Here is a 13,266-nt window from a genome sequence, read left to right on the forward strand (position 1 = left end):
AAAAATCTAGAGAGCATGCTCAGAGGGGAGCGGTAACTCCTGGGATGGGGTTGTGTATTGGTATTATAATGAAATTAGGATGAAGAAAAGTTTGAACAAAGTCTATCGTAAGGGACTGATCTGCCACCATTGTTGGCCCAGCACCAGACATCACACTATGTATGTGGCTCATCAGCTGTGTTTTATGACCAGGTTGCTACCTCTGCAGGGAGTACAACAGAGTTTGGCTGCAGTGTCTTCACTATGCTCCACCCTCCATTCAAACAGCAAATATTTTGCTGCCTGTTCTCCTGGTTTAGCAGTTTATGTGATCAAATCTTGAATTTGAAGAATATGAAATATCTTAATTTCTGCAGTATGTATAGCAGAGACCTAAATCCTTCCCTGAAAAATTGTTAAGTGACTATTCTTTCCAAAATACCATTTTTTTTATTTTCTTCTGGTTTTACCTTCCTTAAGATACCTTTAGAAGTCATCATTAAGGTGAAGTGCAACAGGAATAATTCATCCTCCATTTACATACATTTCTCTCTGCCTATTTTCTTCACCAGAAGCTTGACTGAATAAACTCTTGTTTCTCTGTTCAGGTAACTGGAGTTCAGCAGCTTGTAATGTATAAAGAATGTGTAAGATGTATAACAATGACTGACTTGAAGAAGGCTGGCTGATTTTCACCCTCTCTGTGTGTGTGCCAACATGTCTGAGACTTCATTGCTGTGCTGAAACATAAGCACAACATCAGTTTAATCATTATACTGTCTTGCTGGGATTTGTCTAAACAAACTTGAGTTATCCATAGGGTCTAAGGTATCACCCAAGTTCCCTCCCATTGTTAACAGATGCCTAAGGCAAATGGGATGAATCATCTCTCGTGTATAACTGCCTACTTAGTAAGCAGATTAGGAGATCAGGTTATAGAATATGCCAAATTTACCTATAAAAGCTGAATAAGATTAATCTTTTGACTCTAGCGGGCTTTCCTATTCAGGTGAACAGCACACTTATTAGCACTAGTTTCAATATATACACGAGGATATTTTTGTGGTGTGCCAGGAAATACTAAAAGAATAGATTCTTGGTGTATCCAGACAGAAGATGATAACCCTTCCTATTAGCATAAGTCAGTGGAACCATATCATACTCTAATTATAGTTTTCATTCTTTCTGGCAAAGGAAACAGAGGGAAGGAAACCAGGAATAGGCTCATGCAGGGGTATCTTGTTAATAACACCATTCTAGCTTTTGCTGTGCTGGCAGTATAAAATATGGAATATGCAAAGTCTCTGCTTGCACTTTACATGCAAAGAATGGATGCACTGGAGAATACAAGCCTTCTTATTCAGTGGCACTTAGTATGTCTCAACCTACTGATTGTGTTGAAATTTCACTTTCCGCTGTTAACTCAATAATGTTTAAAGGGTTTGTCAAAGTTAAAACTTAAAGACTGCAGTTACCTGCGGCTTTCTCAAAAGAGAAGGGTTTGTTTTTAAACTTCTGCAAATCCGAAAAGCTAGGTATATCCCAGATGTTTTGCAGATTAATGTAACTTTCAGATCAGTGGGATTTTATACAATGCTACCTCTGCAGTTTATGAGCAGCAGCTTATAAATGGTAGCAATAATGACTGGTTTCCATCATATGTATTTAAAAAATCAACTTCTAAAAGAAAGAAACTTCAACACTTCTAAAAGAAAAGAAAACATTGCTCAACTCACACACGTAGTCTTCAGACTGTGTGTAATTGCTTCATACTGAAACACCTGTAGGATATATATATATATATATATATAATTGCACAGAAAAGATAGTAGATAATCACTACCTGGATAAAACAGTGATGACATACAATGTATCATCCCTTTCTGTTCACTCATGGAATTCTCTCTGGACTTATTCCAAGTAAATGTTCTGATAGAATAAGAAATATCAAATATCCTGTACCTGTGAAAATGTAAAGGCCCAGCCTTTCCATGGTGCTTTCTTAAGGCTTCCTCCTGGTCTGGCGGTGAATTCTCCAACTCCCTGATACAGAGCTGAAGTCCTGAGAAGCATCTTATCATCCACAGCCAACACACCTTATCGTGCTCATCAACCCAAGGGGACTATGCGTTATGCTGTGAATGCAGCACTGTCATCCTCTGGGTAATCGTGATTCCTTTTCAGATGCCACAGACCACTCAGGACTGGCAGCTCTTTTGTGAGAAGATGTATACATACCCACACACAGAGCAATGATCCCCTGAACTCCATCTGGGCAGCCCCAGGGGAATGGCAAGACTGAATGGCAACAAACATCTTCACTCAGGGAAACTCATCTAAATTATAAAGACTGAAAGAAACGGGCCCTGCATGAACTTCCACGTTCCAATATGTGGCCTTTTTATCTATAATGCAAAATATAAATGCAAGTGATGTGTCAAAAGCATCAAGAAACAGCAATAGAAAAATCAAAGAATAATGATATTTTTGCCCCTGCTTATACACAAATACAGCCTTATTACACTTCTTTTATTTTTGAAGGAATGCCCAAAACTGTTTAATATGCAAAACCCAAAGATTAATGAAATGAACCACTAAATTATTTTTTGTTATCATTGGCTGTGTTCACTAGCTCAAAGGTTAAAATTTCTTCCTTAGAAACAGTGTTTCTATTCTGAAAGCTTTGACTTTGTTTTGCAGAAGATAAATGTCATAATGTTTCTTATTGAATATTATATAACTGTTACAGAATTTTATTGAAAACCAGAAATTATATACAGTATTCTTGGAATTGTAGAGGTCACTGAATAAAACAATCCCCCCCCTCTTCCCTACCCAGAAATTAATATACTCAAAAGCAGTTGTCTTCTTTTGTTATTAGACATTGTTCTTTTGTCTGAGACCTCCAAAATAAGTCCTTGAACTGAACTAATCACATTAAGAATGTTTCTGTCTCCTCAAGAAGAAAAAAAAAATATGTCCTGCAAACACCTGTGAGCTGTTGATTTTAATTGAACTAGTGTCTGGTGATTCTGCAGTATCACTGACTGACTGATTGCCTGTAAATTACATTTCATTATCTTTTTCCATTATTGCTATGAAGAAATGTGAGTTAGTAGGATTAGGGACCTCAGATGAAGAGAAATCATCTAACTAGTGATGTATGTATGGTATTATATTTACTGGACAAAAGACATTAAGAGAAATGTATTTCTCATACTGGAAAGCACTTTTGAAATTTCTACAGAAAAAAAAAAAACATGATAATGGCATCACATTTTTGTTCTTTGTATAACATGTATTTATGTTCAGATTTTGAATACTTGTAGAGAAAAGGGAGCAATAGATCTGTATTTCTTTATTTTATAACTCAAGTCAACATTTAAAATAGAATCCTTATAATTAATTATCATATTAATTAATGTTATACATAGAGCATATTTTTAGGTGCCTTTGAGTTCTTTTACAAAGATTCAAAAGCAAATCTTAGGAAGATCTTGTGAAAAAAAACTATATTAATTGACATTAAGAAAATAATGTTGGAGCAAGGGGGCTAGAAATAACAGCCAGCTCTGTTGTAAATGCCATATAACCATATGGCCATATAATCATATGGCCATATAACCACTGAAAGACCAGTAATAGTTATACTGCTTAGAAATACTTTTCTTTTTAATGTAAATTTTGCAAAAGTGACATGGAATTATTTATCCTCAAAATAAAGTTATGCATAATTCTGGTTAAACTACTTTCACTTCATAATCAGAATTTACCTCATTTGAAATTCCAGGTATTGGATTATATTTGTGTGCTAGACTGAAGAGTCTTTTTTCAGCTATTTGCCAAATAAATATTCAGATTGTGATACTGTCATGCTTTTTACTGATAAATAACATTTGAATTTTTGAGGCTGTCAATAAATGCAAGTCCACATTAATTTGCTAATTATTCTCTTTGTTCTGTTCTGAATGCTTTCCAGTATGCTGTAGTTGTCCAGTCAGAGAATTCAAGACAGTAGATGGTTGCTACTAGGGTCTTACTGACAGAGATAACATCATCCCTGCTACTCCTTGGTACTTCCTTGCTTATAGACATAGATATAGCTGCCACCTGTACTTTGTAGTATTCCATGGACAATCCACCGAGAACATCAAATGCTTTCCAAATTCCCTTCAATAGTCCTTCAACAGACTGGCCACATTTCCTACACTCTGCAATCTGCAACTGCAGTTGACTGTACTTGTGTCCTTGTTGCCTAGACCCCAGTTTACCAAGTGACCGAGACTACGTTGTATCCTTGGGTGGGTCTTTATATTGTTTTTCTTTCGTCTTAAAGCTCCATCCCACTGCTTCCTGATCATTGATAAAACTGTCAAGCAGTCTTGAGCCAGAAATCAATTCCTGGAGGATTTCACTGGAGTATGATTGCTCATATGTCTTTATATATTGCAATTATGTTTGTAAGACTATTATGTTTGTTGATTTTCCAGATTTCAACACATTTCATCATGTGAATTTTGTCTCACTTTTCTATGGGTCTTAACATCTTACTTATTCATGTGAAAATACAACATATGCACACATATGCACACACACACATATATACACATAGATATTCAGTGTATGTATATACAAATATATGTGTCTGTACGTACACACACACACACATTTTGTTACTCCCCATAACTTAAATGAAATATTAATTCTACATTTTCTGTTTTCACAGCTTCCTTTTGCAATATACTATGATTTTATTTTTTCTTATTAAAAATAAGAACCTTCTTGAAATAGAGAGGCATAGACAGAAATATAATTCTGTCTTATGAAGCAGTGGTGCTTTTTAGGACTTATATTAGTAACTATTTTATTTTGTTTCCCCTGTTCTGAGTTTCCTAAAGGCTCAGTCCAGAAAGGATATTTAGACTTGATTGCTATGAATATTCAGGATACAGAAGTGCTGAGTTGCTTCTTTGGCTCAAATCAAAATCCACTTTCTTTCTTTTTTTTTTTTTTTTTTTGTCTTTAATAATGACTCACTCTCTTCTTTCTTTGACACCACTTCCCAGACAGTAGAGATGTTGGCTATCTTCTCTCTTGCTTCAGAAAGTCTCAGAAGATGATTGCTTGAATTGTGGCAGCAGCATGCAGCTGTCCTCTTGGAAAACCTTTTTTTTTTTTTTTCCATTAGTTTCATTTACATATTTCTTATCTTTTCTAATACCATATCCTGTCAGCTTGTTCTTATCTTTTGAGAGGTCCTAGTATATAAGCACAAGATTATCTATGTTTAGGTAACTACATATATTGCCGTTGAACTCTTCACATAAATATGCTGAAGTCCCACTGGCATCCCAAGGAATCAAGCACACTCTTACGGTAAGCAAGTACTTAAACACTTTGCAGAATTAAAGTTTTACTCAGGAATATCCAGTTCTTCTTCTGCTAGCTCTCATCACTTTCCCAAACTGCCTAGTTACTTGACAAATTATGATAATATGGAACCAAAGCTCATGAGACAAAAACAAGCTCAGTGCAATTGAAGTATTTCATGAAATACAGTACAAAACTGAGGTGATAAGAAAACACATCTTGGAGAGTTTGGAGAACCATAAAAACTTTAGATAGCCATCTCAGCACTTGGCTGTTTGTATCGACAGAAATTAATCTTTTAACTTTCAAAAGTTTATTTTTCTCGCGTTATTATTACCAGAGAGGAATAAAATAACGAGGGGGAAAAAAAAAAAAGAAAGAAAAAAGAAAAAGGATTGATTTAGTGGGCCAGTTTCCTTAGAAGATTATTAATGGGAAACAGAATCTTTTATCTCTAGGTCATTGATTTGCATCTAATCCAGTTTTTAAAGATACATAGATTTCCAGGCCAAGAGAACAATTACACTTTTAACCAAACCTCCTGTATGAAACAAAATATAGGATTTCACTATTTTCTACATCAAGCACTTAACAGCTGTTAGAATTAAACCAAATATTGGAGAAAGACAGCCAGTTTTATCTATTGCTGTGTTAATACTTTTGAATTGTCTGTAAGAAATTATCTGGTTTTAGAATAATAGTGAATAAACCGGGATTTGTGCACACATCCCCTTCTCCTTGCCACTTGCCATTGTTAACCAGAATGGATAATATCAGCCACAGTGGCAAGGACACATGAAAAATAAACTGCTATTGCAACATTACAGGTGATTCTTTCTGATCTAAATTGAATTACAATGGCATCAGTTGCCTATGTTGGAATTCATTACCTATGTTGTCCTTGCTTTATCTTTGGCACGAATCAATAGAAGGCTGTCAGTCCTTAAAACTAAATTGCTCAGAATATTTCTGTTAGAATGCCTTTAGTTTAGGAAATGCAAGCGTCTTTAAAATGAAAAACTTTGGGGAAAGATTTAGACTAATCTTTTTTTTCAGGCCAATTTAAAGAGCCAGTGATCTTAGCAGCTCAGAGAGATCCATGAGCTTGAAGAAGGGATTTCACTTTCTTTCTTTGTACAAGCAATGCTTGCTTGATTTTCCAAAAAGAATTTGTAGAATTTCATTCTTGTGGGAAGAAGAAAAAAAAATTAAAAAGTTTCAGCTTCTAGGTATTTTTCTCAGAAATCAAAATCAGTTCTCTAGCCAGCTTTAAATTACCTATGATGAAAAGAGATTATTCTAGATATCTTAATTCTAATGTACAAAAAAAAAAAATGCTTTTATGGTATAGATGTTTTTGTGGGAGGGCATAAATTAAGCTTTATGCCAACTCAGGAGAAAAAAAAAAAAAGGAAATCCAAGCAGAAAAGAAACTTTTGCTTGCTCTTTTGTTCCCATCAAAATAAGGAGAAGAGAATATTGTTTCAAATATGGGTGGAACTAAACATTTCCTCTTTGGTATATATGCTCTATTATCTCATTTGTTTTCTGGTATCCCTGGTGTAGGCTATAAACTTACCTACTGTTTGTGTATTTATTTTATTTTAAAAGCCAGTACAACAAACAACTTAGCACAAAGATATAAGATTGAATTACTTTCTGTTCTTATATCTGCAAAGTGCACATCCAAGTGTTGTCTGACATTTATTATCATAGGGCTGTATGAGAAAGTTTTTTTCCTTTTTCTTCTTTGTTCGGTTTTTAATTTAAGTCTAGGATAAAAATCTTCCTGCTTTCTCTATAACCACTGAAAAGGGGAAGAAATTCTCACTGCTGTTCTCTGGTGCCACTAATTTGAAGAGCAAGCTAATTTAAAAGTGCCCTAGGAAGAGTCTGGATGCTGTAGACAGAGAGTTGAACAGGGATTGATGCTTGTGCCCACATGAAATTTTGATGAGCCTGTAGATAAATGGTGCAATAGATAAATCATGTGCATCACCTTCTTCCAATCAAGAGAATTTCAGTGCTGCCACTCTAGGTTTAAATGTGAAAATATACTTTTTGTAAACAACATATTCACTCAAGTTTTCTTTACAGAAAGACTCAAGTTTTCTTTGCAGAAACTAATTGCTAAGTTCCAACACAGGAGCTGGAGGAGGAGTAGCCCACTGCAGTCTGTTCCTCCTGTTATTTTTAAAGGGCAAAAGGAAGAACAATTTCAGAAAACTAACAATTTTGCCTAGTTATAAAAAAAAAATCTGGTGTTTAAACACAGTCCTAATTGAATAATTAAGAAGGCCCATTCCTTGACTGTTTTGAAGACCTTGGACTTTTTCCCTTTTCTATCTAAATTCCTTTTAAATTTCTTCTTTTTTTTTCTTTTTTTTTTTCCTTTTTTTTTTTTTACCTATTGGGAACTCAAAAAACTGATTCCTCAATGGCAGCAGTTTTCATGATATAAATAGGAATAAAAGTAAAAGATTGTGTCATAGAGGAAAAACGTGGAAAAAAAAATGGTGTTGCACAGATGGTTTAATGAGACTTTGGTTTACTTCAATGAGAGCTGAAAGTTCTCAGCCTCTTTAAAAAATCAGGTTGTTTTAATTCAAGAGCCTCGAGGGACTATTTTTAAAACCTCAAATGACACCTAGGTATCCAACTGCCAGCAAGATTTAGTGAGAGTTAGATACTTACTTCAATTTATGCCTCTGAAATGTCCCTGTTTATGTGGATTTAAGGAGTTCACAGCACCTCAGGCTTAAGAACTTCAGTTTGAACACATTACCAATGCTCAACTATATCTAGAGGTATCATGCGGAAAGTACACAGATGTACCAAAAGATCTTTATCTTGGGTACATGTGAAAAAAAAAGTCACAACGTTTCACAGACATGCCCAGTATTAATAAAAGCCAAACAGTCTCACAGTTTTATACGAGGTTTTTCATACCTTGTATAAAAAAAATCAAAACAAACAAATGAACAAAAAAACCTACATGTTTTTCTCTCTCTGTCAGATCTATTTTCTATACTATTAACTCAATAATTATCTGGACAAGTATATTGCAACGTAATATTTTACATGTTTATAGCTTTTTAGAGATAAAGTCCTATGAATTTGAGCCCCACAGGATATCAGGTTTTCATATTGACTTAATAAATTTTAAGGCAATGTTACCCAAACAGGAGTTTAGTTATCAAGTTATCCTCGATTATACTGGTTTCAGAAAGGGCAATAAACCCCTGGAGGTTCTTTGAAACATATGGGAAGTGATGTGTTTTCCTGCCTTGCTATAGTTTTTCCAAAGCAGCCTGTGGTTCTTTTAACAATCAGGAAGCAAAGTTTATATAGATCAGTTATTTTTAATGTCAAGTATTTTCTGCTTTTTGGAGAAATTGTAAAGCTGCCTGAACAAATTGAAAATCTTTTTCATTAAAAAAATCAAAATGTCACTTTTTTTCATTCTGTGAATTATATTCTTAGTTATATGCTTGAATGATTTTTACTTGAATGATTTTTTTTCTGAGATCTTCAGATTTACTTTACCACAATGAACTTTGAACTTCTTCATTTCTAAAGGCTCTAATATTTTCCTATCATTACTTAAATATATAAAGGCTTTTTTTTTTTCTTCTTTTTTGTATGTTTCTGTTTGTTAGCTTCTTCTTGAGGAAAAAAATATGCAGGAAATCAATAACTTTTTATGAAGCTTCTCATTGGTGATGAAAAGCCATTTATTGACAACAAGAAGTTTTAAATAAAATTTTCCACTTGTCTACACTGCACTCAATACTTAAACAGAGTTACTTTTAATTTAGTAGAGCAATGAAAGAATGCAGGATAAGAACAAAAGTAAGTTAAGTTTACTTAAAAACTGAAAAATGTACTAAGAGGGAGACTTCTAATCCTTAGTAAGAATTAGCTTTTCAAAGACTTCAGCTTGCTCTTCATTTTTACCTAAAACACTTCTATTTATCCACATTTTTTCTACATTAGCACTCTCCCTGCTAGATTGTGGTTTCAAAAGTAGCTTTTATAATGTAGCATCATGAAGAAATTGTTTCAACACAAAATAGTATGACTCAGTTATCACTTTAGTATGTTGGTTTTTTTTCTCTTAGGAAGGATGGTGAGGAAGGTTCAATTTATTCAGTGCCTTGCATAGATGACCTGCTCCAGGGAGGTTATAATGGTGAATACTGCTTAATTGTTTGAGCATATATATACAGTCAAATTTCTCAGTGTAAGCATGCATTTGCAGTCTATCTATCTCAATGGTTTTGAAAACTTTGCCACATTTGCAATAAATAATGTTTATAGACAGTGATATATAAGTATAAAAATAGGAATAGCATCCTGAGCCAGGAATTCAATGAATTTGAAAGGTTTTAGGAATATTTTTGTAAGATGAAAAGGTGTTAATGCACCACTGAAAAATACCACATTATATTACAAGTTCTCAATCTCCTTCCCTTCACATAATAGTTTTAAAAGAGGGGGAGTTGAAACTTAGTATTTGCTGCTTTTGCTTTTCTGTATACGATAACCATTTGTTATTCATGTCAATCCTTTTTTTTTTTTTTTCTGTAACACAAATGCAAAAAAAACTATGTTTACTGCTTTCTGTCCTATCCCACAGGCAGAGAAAGAAAGTAAATTCTGTTAATTCATATTAACACATGAAATTCTGCTGAAGTCAGAGATGTTGCATGTGTGAAAACAGGAGCTAAATTTGATCTCATGCCTATTATGAGTGCAGAGGGACATACGTGAGTAAGCTTTATGCCTCACTTCTTCTTTTAAAAGTAAAAGATAATGGTAAATTTAAGCCTACAGGGAATTCTCTTCATTGCACTCTATGGATGTTTCATTGCACATGACTCATGAAAATTGAATTTGATATGAGCTATAATTATGACAAAGGTAAGGGAGAGCGTGATTTTCGCTTTGAGCACTCTTCCCCTTTGTCCTTTATCTGTACTTTTAGTCACCTTTAATAGCTAGGGAGATGCTTCATGCCAAAAGTATTCACATATGGTAGAAACTAATTAATTAGTTAATAATATATGAATATCGCCCTACATTATGAGTGCAATCACCCAGATGGGAAACCAGAAATATTGTTGATGCTAAAGGTTCTATTTAGACTTTCATCCTGGCAGTGTTCATTGACTCTGATATTTTCAAATATTTAATAAGACTCATACCACAGTTTATAAACTATCCTGATTTCATAGTTTATAAATTATCCTAGAATTCAGCAACTTTCTACTCATCTTTGCACAACCAAGTTGTCGCTTTGATTAGTGAGAGTCACTGAGAAAATAATTATAATTAGTCAAAGTTTTCTTTCCACCTCAACATAAACATCTTTTCAGTCTTAGCTCAGTCTGCTTTAATGACCCTATCACCAAAGCTAGCAGAAATTAATCTGGCCTACATACTTTTCAGTTGCCTTTGGAAAATGTAATGCTTTGGGGGTATACAAAGGCACTTAGATTTGATTGTTTAAGCAACTTTTTTCACTGAGGAGAATGTCATGATTTCAAATATGTATACAGTGAGCACAAACTGTAATACTGAGCCTGTCTATGCTTCTCAATTTACAACTTCCATCATCAAGAAATTTGCATACTGATAGCTAAATTTCTACATGAAAGTCTATAAGAAAGACTAATTTAAGAATGTTTACACAGCTGATCCTAGGATCAGATATCAGAAATTGCTATAATAAATAGGGTACTCCCAACACTTCCACACTTCTAATTAAAGTAATATACTAGGCAAATGTTGCATGCTTCCCTATGGCACTATCAGCTTCTGCTCCACTTTTTTGTCCATATCGTTACTTTGAAACGGATAGGAAATTTTCAGCTTTCATTAAATCAATAAAAACAAATAACTGCTTAATTAACATAGGTCCAGGTCCCCAAAAGTTTTATGGTGCCTTTTGCATGTGATCTGTTTATTTCTACATGCACTTCATTTTTGAAGAATTGGTACGAGAAGAACTTGCCATACAGAATCAGAGAATCACGCAATGGTGAAGGTTGGAAGGGACCTCTAGAGATCATCTAATCCACAGGGTCACATCCAGGTGGGTTTTGAAGAAATCCAGAGAAGGATCACAACCTCTCTGGCAGCCTGTTCCAGGGCTCTGCCACCCTCACAGTGAAGAAGTTCTTCCTCACATGGAGGTGGAATTTCCTGTGTTTCAATTTGTACCCACTACTCCTTGTCCTGTCACTGGCCACCACGGAAAAGAGTTTGGCCCCATCCTCCCGACATTTTCCCCTCAGGTACTTATACATGTTGATCAGATCTCCTCTCAATCTTCTCTTTTCAGGGCTAGACAGGCCCAGCTCGCTCAGTCTTTCCTCATAAGACAGATGCTCCAGTCCTTTAATCATCTTCGTGGCTCTCTGCTGGACCCTCTCTAGAAGCTCCACGTCCCTCTTGTACTGGGATAAGTAATTACATTAAAAATGCATCTGTTTTTCAAAATACATATAATGAAATTGTGGGACTTTGTGCCTTGGGTGGCTGGGCAGGTAAAATAAATCCATAGGCAGGCAGGTTCATGAAGGACAAATTCTTCATTAACTTTTGGACATGGTGGTCCAGATATATTTCTTAACAGAGATTTTCTTTGAAGTTCATCTGAACTTCATCTGAAGTTAACCCCTTCCTAATCTAGTAGGCATACAGATAATGAATTACTCTACAATTACTTTGATCTGGAGATGTGCATGGAAACTGTGAAGTCTGCCTGAGCCTGATGCATTGGCATTTCAATCAACTGACTCATGAGCCAAACTGATCCACTTTCTAGAACTGAAAAGCCCAGCAGTCATGGAAAGACTTATTTATTGAATTAGAGCTTCTTGAACATCAAGTACATAGTCTGTAAACAGATGTTCATTTAAGAACAACAGCTGCAGTCTAAGGATGTTACTACACCTAACAACTCCTTATTAGTCCCACTGCGGGAGATTATTGCTCTCCCAAATTCAGTCATGGAAGGAGGGCTTTGTGTTCCATGTCAAGCAAAAGCAGGCGGTACAGCTCAAACCTCCAGTTAACGTGTTTTAAATAATCCAGATGATTTGTTCAGAGCATTTCAATTTGTAAATACCTGAGATGTGTGGTGGAGGGGCTGCAAGGGTGCTGACAACTCACAGAATACTTAGTGTTAAGGAAAAAGTGTTGAAGCTTTACAGGACCCGATAGATCCAGAAAAAGATCTTTCTTCATAGATTTATGCAATAAATAAAATTTAATTAAATATCTTAGTCTTCTTCTTATAATGGTACATATACGGTACACAAAAAGCATTTTAATATTATGTTCTCTATATTCTTAAATTTATTGGATTTAAAGCAAATAGAGCATTTAAGACTAGTGTTTCTTCAAATCCTTAGATTTGGATTATAGAAACCACTGGGAAAACTGGCAGCCTCAAAGGTGTGATATTCAAAATCCACACTCTTTATATACAAAGATGAAGAAACCATAGCTTTCTGAGCTTTCTGAGCCCAGCCTTTAATCACTTGAAACATACTTCGAAATCAATAAAACAAGGCCAGATCTATTGCCCTAAAGGTACTTGTCATTAATGTCAGGTGACAATGATAAAGGACCTTGTATTAACTGGCCATGTGCCCATGCAAAAATCTGTTTTTCTCATACAGTCTGAGTATTTTCACACATAATTAAGCACGCACAGATGCTTGCAAAGAACTGAATTGAAAATCAGAAATTAAACCATAATTTCATTGATGGCAGCTCCAAAATTCCTATAGCTTTAGCTGCACTGGGATTCCACCCATGGGTTTGCAAATTCCCTGAAACAGTCTGTCTTTATTTTTTTTAAAATATCTAAATATAAAGTGTAGTTGTTTCTCTTGCCAAATTACA

The sequence above is a fragment of the Tinamus guttatus genome, unplaced genomic scaffold, assembly GCF_059628265.1.
Source record: "Tinamus guttatus ecotype Peru unplaced genomic scaffold, ASM5962826v1 Tinamus_guttatus_pri_ptg000070l, whole genome shotgun sequence".
NCBI classification, from domain to species: Eukaryota; Metazoa; Chordata; class Aves; order Tinamiformes; family Tinamidae; genus Tinamus; species Tinamus guttatus.